The 8209-nt window shown below is 33.9% G+C and overlaps 1 pseudogene; it reads right to left on the bottom strand.

Annotated features, from left to right (window-relative positions):
• Nucleotides 1–934: 934 nt before the first annotated feature.
• LOC110036219 lies at nt 935–6861 on the bottom strand (annotated as a pseudogene).
• Between the last annotated feature and the right edge of the window lie 1348 nt (nt 6862–8209).

The raw sequence follows: 8209 nt of genomic DNA, 5'->3' as shown, positions 1-8209 counted from the left end.
AGCAGCTCGAAGGCTAGCTGGAAGCAGCGAAGGAGGAGACGACAAAACCGTAGCAGATGCCAAAGCCCTTCGTTGTTTGGCGCGAGAGAGAAGACGACGATTCCTCGTCATCGTCAAGTGCGGGAAACCGCGTCGTCGAGTCAGAAATCAAATCAGGGTTTCGCCATCGGGCGAAACCCTCACTCCTTGGGCGAAACCCTAGCAGAGCGGTCGGAAGCAACATGATTTACAATTATGTACGATTTAGTTTATGTTATGACATGCTTATTTCATTTGGTGATGTGTAATCCCTTTTGGTTTTCATAAAATGATTATTTTGGCAAGAGAGTTATTTGTCAACTCCACACTAGCTCTCATTAAACAATTGGAAGATTTACATAAATACCACATACTTCCTATGTATTCAACTATATAACACCTAAACTTTGATTTTTTACATTTATGTCACTTATCTATGCTTAGAAAGGCGTATTTCACCTTTTAAAAGTTAGTAAAAATGGTATTTTTTATGTGATTTGAAGATTTGATCGTTACAAATGTAAGAATGTAAGAATTAATGTTTAGGTATTAGATATGTAATTACATGGGAATTGTCCGATATGCGTGTAAATACCCCTAAACAATTTCAAAATTCATTCACAATCATTTATGTTCCCCAATGTCCACCAATCAGCTTTAATTGTAACTAAGTATTGATTTAAAAAACAATAAAAACCACAGTTTTACGTTGACTACCTACATGACAAAACTCCTCTATTGCCAACTTTCTTGAAATAAACCTGAAATAATTTTCTACTCTTGATGTGATTTTTTTAAAATTTTATTCAATTACCTTCTCCTAAAAGATAGTACATATAAGCTCTATCTTTTTAAGAATTAAATTGCAAAAAAATAAGCACATAATTGAATAGGATAGATCAGAATATAAAGCTTTTTACCCAAGTTTTGCAAAGTATTTTAAGGGTTCATCTTTCGCTGGACCATTGTAAACAACTAAACCCTCTGATAGCAGCACTAAGTCATCAAACTTTTTAAATACTGAACTTCTAGGCTGATGTATTGAGCAGATAACAGTATGTCCCTCTTGTGCAAGCTGTTGAAGAGTTTCCATAACCTTCTCAGCTTGGAATGCATCCAGGCCTGCCCAAAAGAATAAAAAATTGAGGCTTTAAATACATATCACCCAATTTCTATGTATTTATACATCAAACACCTAAAAATTGGTTTGTCTATTTCTCCCTCCCAAATCTTTTATCATATCAGAAATACCAGGATTACAACTTTTAAAAATTGAAATAAATCATTTCATGCATAGATAAGGCGGCGTATATTTAAGAATTGAGTTTAGGTGTTAGACATGTAAAGACTTAGAAAATGAGGGGGTATAAATGTAAATCTTCCTAAAAATTTTTGGTATCTATCGCAGTTAAAAGGACTAAGGAAAATTTACAACAACCCAAGAATTCATAGAATGAACTTTTTAACAGCCATATGAGAAGGATCAAACATATGTTTTAAGAAATTCAGTTGATTAAAGGTTAATGACAATTAATTTATCATAAGTTGGTTTATTTTCACGGCAATGATTTATAATTAGAATTAAAAGATGGAGCAATTAAGTATAAAAATCACGAACAAAAAAAAAGTTACAAGCTCTAAGGACCAGATTGTTTCAATGTAAGAATATGGAAGTAATCTATTTTTACTCCTAGAAATAAGTGTTAAGTTTTGATTTTATTTAAATTAAATAAAACTGAGTTTCATTCTTGAAACACACCCTTAATTGAAATATTAGAAGTGAGCCTCAACTTTAAGGGATAGGAATTCATCTTAAATTTTGCTTTGCAGCTTTTAATAAAAAAAATTAATAAATTAATAAGATCATGCATTAGAATATCAGATTATTACTTTTATTTATAATGCTAGTAAAGTAATGAGGAAAAATATGCGACAAAGGATAAAAAAGAAACAAAGAAAATGGCAAAAAGTGAGTTTTAAAAAACAAGTAAATATATTGTAACTCGCTCCATATTGACTCGTTTCTAAAATAGAGATCTAAATACTTCTCGACACTCACAATGCAAAACATTGAATAGAGACTACATGCAGCTAATTTAGTTTAGTGGTTCGGCTCTTTGTCTCTAATCACAAGATCCTAAGTTAAAGGTTTAAAATATATCGGTGTATGCATTTGTTTAAAAAAAAAATACCAGAGACTATAGGAGAAATGAAAACAATTTAAATCCCTCTAGAAGCCAGCACAAAGAATATGTGTAAGCAACATAAAGGAAAGAAGAAACTCTCTCTAAATGAGAATTCAAGAGAAATTTACATGCCAACCACACAATTCTTATGTAATTACATATCTAACTCCTAAATTTTGATATTTACATTTATAACACTTCTATGTCATAATCACATGCATTGAAGGAATTATTTTTTTAAAAACACTAGTAATAGTGATATCTTTTATGCAATATTAAGGAATTGAGGCTTATACATGTAAATATGAAAGTAAGGTGTTAAATCTCTAAATAAATAAGAATTGCGTGGTATGTATGTAAATGCCACACAATTCAATTACATAAGAATCAAAATGAAATTTAGAAAAGTATCCAATGAAATTTAGAAAAGTATCATAAAGCAATATTTAACAATCTAAAATAAAGGAAAGCTAGATCTACTTTAATATGTGAATAATACTACAGCAACGGAAAAGGTTTTGCACTTGTGGTATGAAATTAAAACTCAATAATCGGAATATATATGCTCGCCAAAATCATTTACAATATCAACACCATTATCAAAAAGCCATCACATTGATTTGAGAGGGCAGCATTTAACTAAGTTCTCAAACAAACAAACAAATAATTTGAATGAAAAATATCAAAAATAATCAAAATTACCCAGAAATTACTATAGTTTAAAGTAGGAAGACTTATATAAATACCACTCACTTCCTATACATTTACATATGAAACCCTAAACTTCAATTTTTACATATATGCCACCTTACTTATGCATGGAAAGTTGTATTTCACTTTTTAAAAGCCAAAGTAGTGGTGTTTTTTATGTGATATGAAAGATTAGGGTGTTACAAACGTAAAAAGTAAAGTTTAGATGTTAGATACGTAAATAAAAAAGAATTGGGTAGCATGTATGTAAATGCCCATTTAAAGTATTCACGAAAACTAAGAGCCCATACTTAAGCTCTGTGGGATTGGCAGGATTGAACTATTGAATAACATCTTTTCAAAAACATAACCACACAGCAGGATAGTTTGGGAAGTCACTGAGGATTCTCCTTAGGATCTGTGCCATCCCCTACCTTTTCTTTCCTTTGGACTCCTGAAATAACTGTTCATGTTTGAGTCACTCCCATTTGCTTTTTAATGTCCTACCGTGAAAACCTAAACTTTGAAGAGGGGAAGAAAGAGGGGAGAGAGAGAGAGAGAGAGAGAGAGAGAGAGAGGAGGAAGTAGAAGAGAAGGAGAAGAAGCCAAATTGAGAATTGGGAAGAAATGGGAGTTAAAGTTAGGGAGGGAAGGAAAAATACCAAGAGGTGAAGAATAAAGGACAGTAGAGAAGCTAAATAGACAATAATCATTCCATAATCATCAATAGCCCACAAATTTATTTATAAAAAATGTCAGACAAACCTAAATGATTAGATATACACGCAAGATAAGCACATCATTAGTAGCACATAAATCTAACTGGAATGACCTCTAAAAATTTCTTAGGTATGAGGAAATATCTTTCGAAGAGTTCTGTTGAAGGTACTCGTAAAACAGTCTGAAACAAAAACTTAAATTAAATCTAAAAAAATTATTTTCATATATCTTATTTTTCAAATAAATCTAATCAATCGAAAGTTGACCGACGCTCCCTTGAAGGACACATAATAATATTGTCGGACAAAATTTGCTCAACATTTAATATATGCAAAGAAAAGTGTTTAGGCCAGAAGAGAGCATATACTTCCTTCATCAGTTCATTATATTCCTGAAATTACTTATCATTATCGACATAGTTTTATATTTCTCATTTTGCAAAATAGTTATTGTTGTAATATCATATTGTAAAATTTACGCAACCTCAAAGCACAATGCATCAGGCAAAAACATGCAGGCACAAGCAAAGGTATAAGATCTATAGACCACAAACATTCACCACTTCAAATGGGTATTTTTTTTCAATTGATATGTTAAAAAATATATTACAAGCAAATTCAACAGTGGATAACATCAAATTACGATTATATAACTTATCATAATTTGTTCAATTATTAAATGATGAAATGCATATGACTATATGAAGACTTTAGCGAAGTTATAAAAGGTTTCCACAATACAATATATGAATGCAGGAGGACAAAGTTAACAGAAATAGAAGATGAAAAAGAAAGAGTATAAGAAGATCAAAAGAAAAAGAGGGTTTCAAGCATAAGAGGGGGGGTAAGATTACCAAGAAGAGAAGGATGAAGGGGAAGTAGCCAAGGAAAAAATATTCAATACTCTTACAATAATAATCAATAAGCCCGAGGAATTCTTCTACAGGAAAGGCTCTTAGTTGTAATTACATAAATGTCTCTAATTAAGAATAGCCTAATGACAAATTAATTAAATAAAATATATATGAAATTAAATCAATTTATAAAACTAATAAAATTGATCATCAATCATGTCATCAACAATGTACTTAATGATCGTTATGACACATACAATTACTTGAACTAAATTTTCAAAATTCATGCGAGTTTAAGTAGTTATGAAATAATATCTGAGGATTTATAGATAGAGAGTAGTTTATATATAAACAAAGCTCATAGTTTGTACCAGTTGTTGGTTCATCTGCAAAGATAACAGACGGGCTTGCTATCAACTCACAAGCAAGTGATAGTCGTTTCTTTTCACCACCACTAATCCCACGAACTTTGGCATCACCAACAATAGAATCAGCACAATTGATCTATTGTGGGAATATAAAATACCCAAAGAAAAAAATAAATAGTTAGTGAAATTTGTATCTGCAATCTATGTAAGGTAGAATCTATTAAAAAAAATATGTGTATGCATGTATATTTGTCATATGAAAGAGAATTTTATATACGTGTGAATGAGGCCTAGCGGTTAAACAAGATGGTTTTTCTCAAACTTCATGAGTTTTTTGAGTCACGTACTTTAAGATTTCTCTCTCACAATTCTCAAAAAATTATAAAAGCATACACTCAACACAAGCATGTTACAAGCATATTGTAGCTCAAGGTGAAATTAAAAACTTTAATTTAAGGCCTATTTGGTTTGTTGAAAAAGAAATACAATGTAAGAAAAAAAAAGCAATGTATTGTATTTGGAATACTTTGTAGTTGTTTTGTTTAGTGTAAAATAAAAAGAGGACTTTACATTTCCTTTTTGAAAAGAAAAATTAAAATCACGTAAAATGTGTGTGTTAGTGTCAAGAGTCAATGGTGGCAAGTGGCCCGTAGTGGGGACAGGCCGGGATGGGTTAGGGAAAGCAGTGGGGGGAGGGAGGCAATGGCTGGAGGCGTGGCGGCAGCAGAGAGTGGGAGACAAGCAGCGAATCCATAGTTCAATTTTAATGTATTTGGAATTCGCCCAAATACTAGATTTCAAATTCATTGAAATTAGACTACATAAAGAATTTCAAATGCATTGCAACCTTACATTGCATTTGAAATTCTTCAACCAAATGTTGGATTTCCCAAACCCCTACAAAAGGTAAGCAATGCACTTCTTTTGCTGCCAAACAAACAGCCCCTTAGTTTCCAATACACATGCACGGGAAGTGATCCACCACCTTAGAGTTCATCTTAAAAGAGTCCCAATATTTTATTCTAGTTGTTGCTATTTGAGTTATGCTGGATTAAAGAAATAAAAGATTACATTAAACATGATCCAATTTCACGCAAAAAGAACAAACTTACCAGGCCTAGCCTGAACAAGAGATCATCCACATACTTATTCCTCTTCTCAACTGACGCAATCTCTGGCAGCTGGAGCTCCGCAGCTATAGACAGTATTTCTCTCGGTGTCAGCTGTGAGAAAAAAATATCCTCCTGTCTCACATAAGCAATCCTGCAACACAATTTCCTCCATTAATACCAGAAAAAGTAACCAAAACCCATCAGCCGCAACCGGCCAGCGCAAGAAAACTTACTTGTAACCCCCACTCAATCTAGACTTGCCATTAATATCCAAATGGCCCGAAAGATGTAATCTCGGTGACGCTGCGAGCTGCCCCGCAAGCACATTGAGCAAAGTAGTCTTTCCAGAACCAGATGGTCCCATAACAGCAAGCAATCTCCCAGATTTTGCCTCCCCGCTTACATTGGTCAGCAAGAACCTTATCTGAAAACGCATAAACCAACTTCTAATTTATGGATAAGTGTGCAACTTAGCATCCAAGAATTGAGAGAATGCCAACAGTGAGAAATCGAGATAACGGTACACGTTATTAGATCAATGCTTTGTCGAGCTAGCATACGCGTCTAGCTTGTAAGGCGACGCAGAGTGCAGAGCTTGGCAAAGAGTTTGGATCAAAAGGAGAAGATACGAAGGCGGGGGTAGCTCACTGTCTTCCCGCGCTTATCGGAGAAGGAGCAAGTGATGCCGCTCCACCGGATTGTCACCGGTACGATCTTGCCGGACTCTGCCGGGGCCTCCTCGTCACCGGCGTCTTCCTCCGGTAACAGGGCAGGCCCGGGGACGGTAATTGGCCCGGAAGAAGAAAGCGGCCGCCGCCGCTGCCAGAATCCTGCCGAGGATCCTTCCGTCGATGCTCAACATCTCTCTCTTTCTCGCGTCCGGAGTGACGGACTTTTAGTGGAGAGGGGATTGAGCAATCTAATCTAATCTACTGATAGTAAGTTCATGTTGGGTAACTATATAATTCGGTGGTCCCATTTAAATTTTTTTAAAAAAGATTAAAATATATTCTGACCGTAGTTCGCCGTGATCTACGGTCATGATCGAACAACAAATGCAGAGATACATGTGGTGCCCGTACACAATAATTTTTCCCAAACAACGAGAAATTATTTTGTCCGACCACCCCACCGCACACATTCTATACATATGAGAGCATGTAGCGAATGAAAAGGGTGTGAGCCTTAGTAATGATAAATAAGTAAAATAATAAATTTAAAATGTGATCCGGTCCGAACCTCGCCCAATAATCGAAAAAACGTATATTTGGATCTATCGAATCCCGCTAAATCTAGAATTTCGACATTTTCGATTCTGCCAAATAGAAAAAAAGAATATTGGCATTTTTTCCGGTTTATAGATGTAGATTTTTTTATTTTTTCGTCCATTTTCGTATTCAACAGCTAGGGCAGGTTCTGTTAAACAGATTTCTCTGTCGACCAAGAAATGTTGATGGAATCTCAAAACGATTGCGAGAATGATGTCAATCAACTTGGATTATTAACTGCGGCCGGAAGCATTCCGCAGGTAATATAATTTCTTTGTTCAGGGTGGTGCTATTAATGGCTTCCAAATGATAGTATTGTGGAGCTCGGATGGTGTGATTACTATATTATTTGATTGCTAAGTTATTTTGTAGGTATTATCATTGTGTTTAAGTTATAGTAATGGTATTATCCTTCCGGTATTATTGTGGTTGCTATTGTCCATTTTTTTTGCTTACAAGGGTAGTTGGGTCTTATTTAGGTTTTATCATGAGTTTATTTGGGTTTTATTATGGTTGTATTATGGTAGTATTTATGCATTTTAGGCTTTCAAGAGTGTTTGTGTTATTATGGTATTATTACTGTAGTATTATGGTTGTATTACGTATCATGGTGTTATTTATTATTGTATCTAATTAGTGTTTTTAACAGAGTGTTATGTTCGGTGTAAGTTGTGTTATTTTGGTGTTATCATGGTTTTATTATGCTAGTATTTTTTGCATTTTTGGCTTTGAAGTATACTTTTGTGTTATTATGGTATTATTTATGTGGTATTATGATTGTATTATGTATTATGTTGTTATTGATTTATCGTTTCATACCAGCATGATTGTATTTATTAATTGGTTTCGTTGAAGCGTTATTTTGTCATTCTAATAGTGGCATTATTGAAAGTTGCAACTCCCCGAGCCTTTAACTGTGTGTATTGATCTAATTGCGGATAGTTTGTTTCGTGTGGTGGTTCATAATGAGAAGGAAGCCTATGAAAATTATTGT

This window comes from Phalaenopsis equestris, unplaced genomic scaffold (genome assembly GCF_001263595.1).
Source record: "Phalaenopsis equestris unplaced genomic scaffold, ASM126359v1 Scaffold203879, whole genome shotgun sequence".
In the NCBI taxonomy this organism is placed as follows: Eukaryota; Viridiplantae; Streptophyta; class Magnoliopsida; order Asparagales; family Orchidaceae; genus Phalaenopsis; species Phalaenopsis equestris.
The sequence above is the reverse complement of the archived record's forward strand: the minus strand, read 5'-3'. Positions and strand labels throughout refer to the sequence as shown.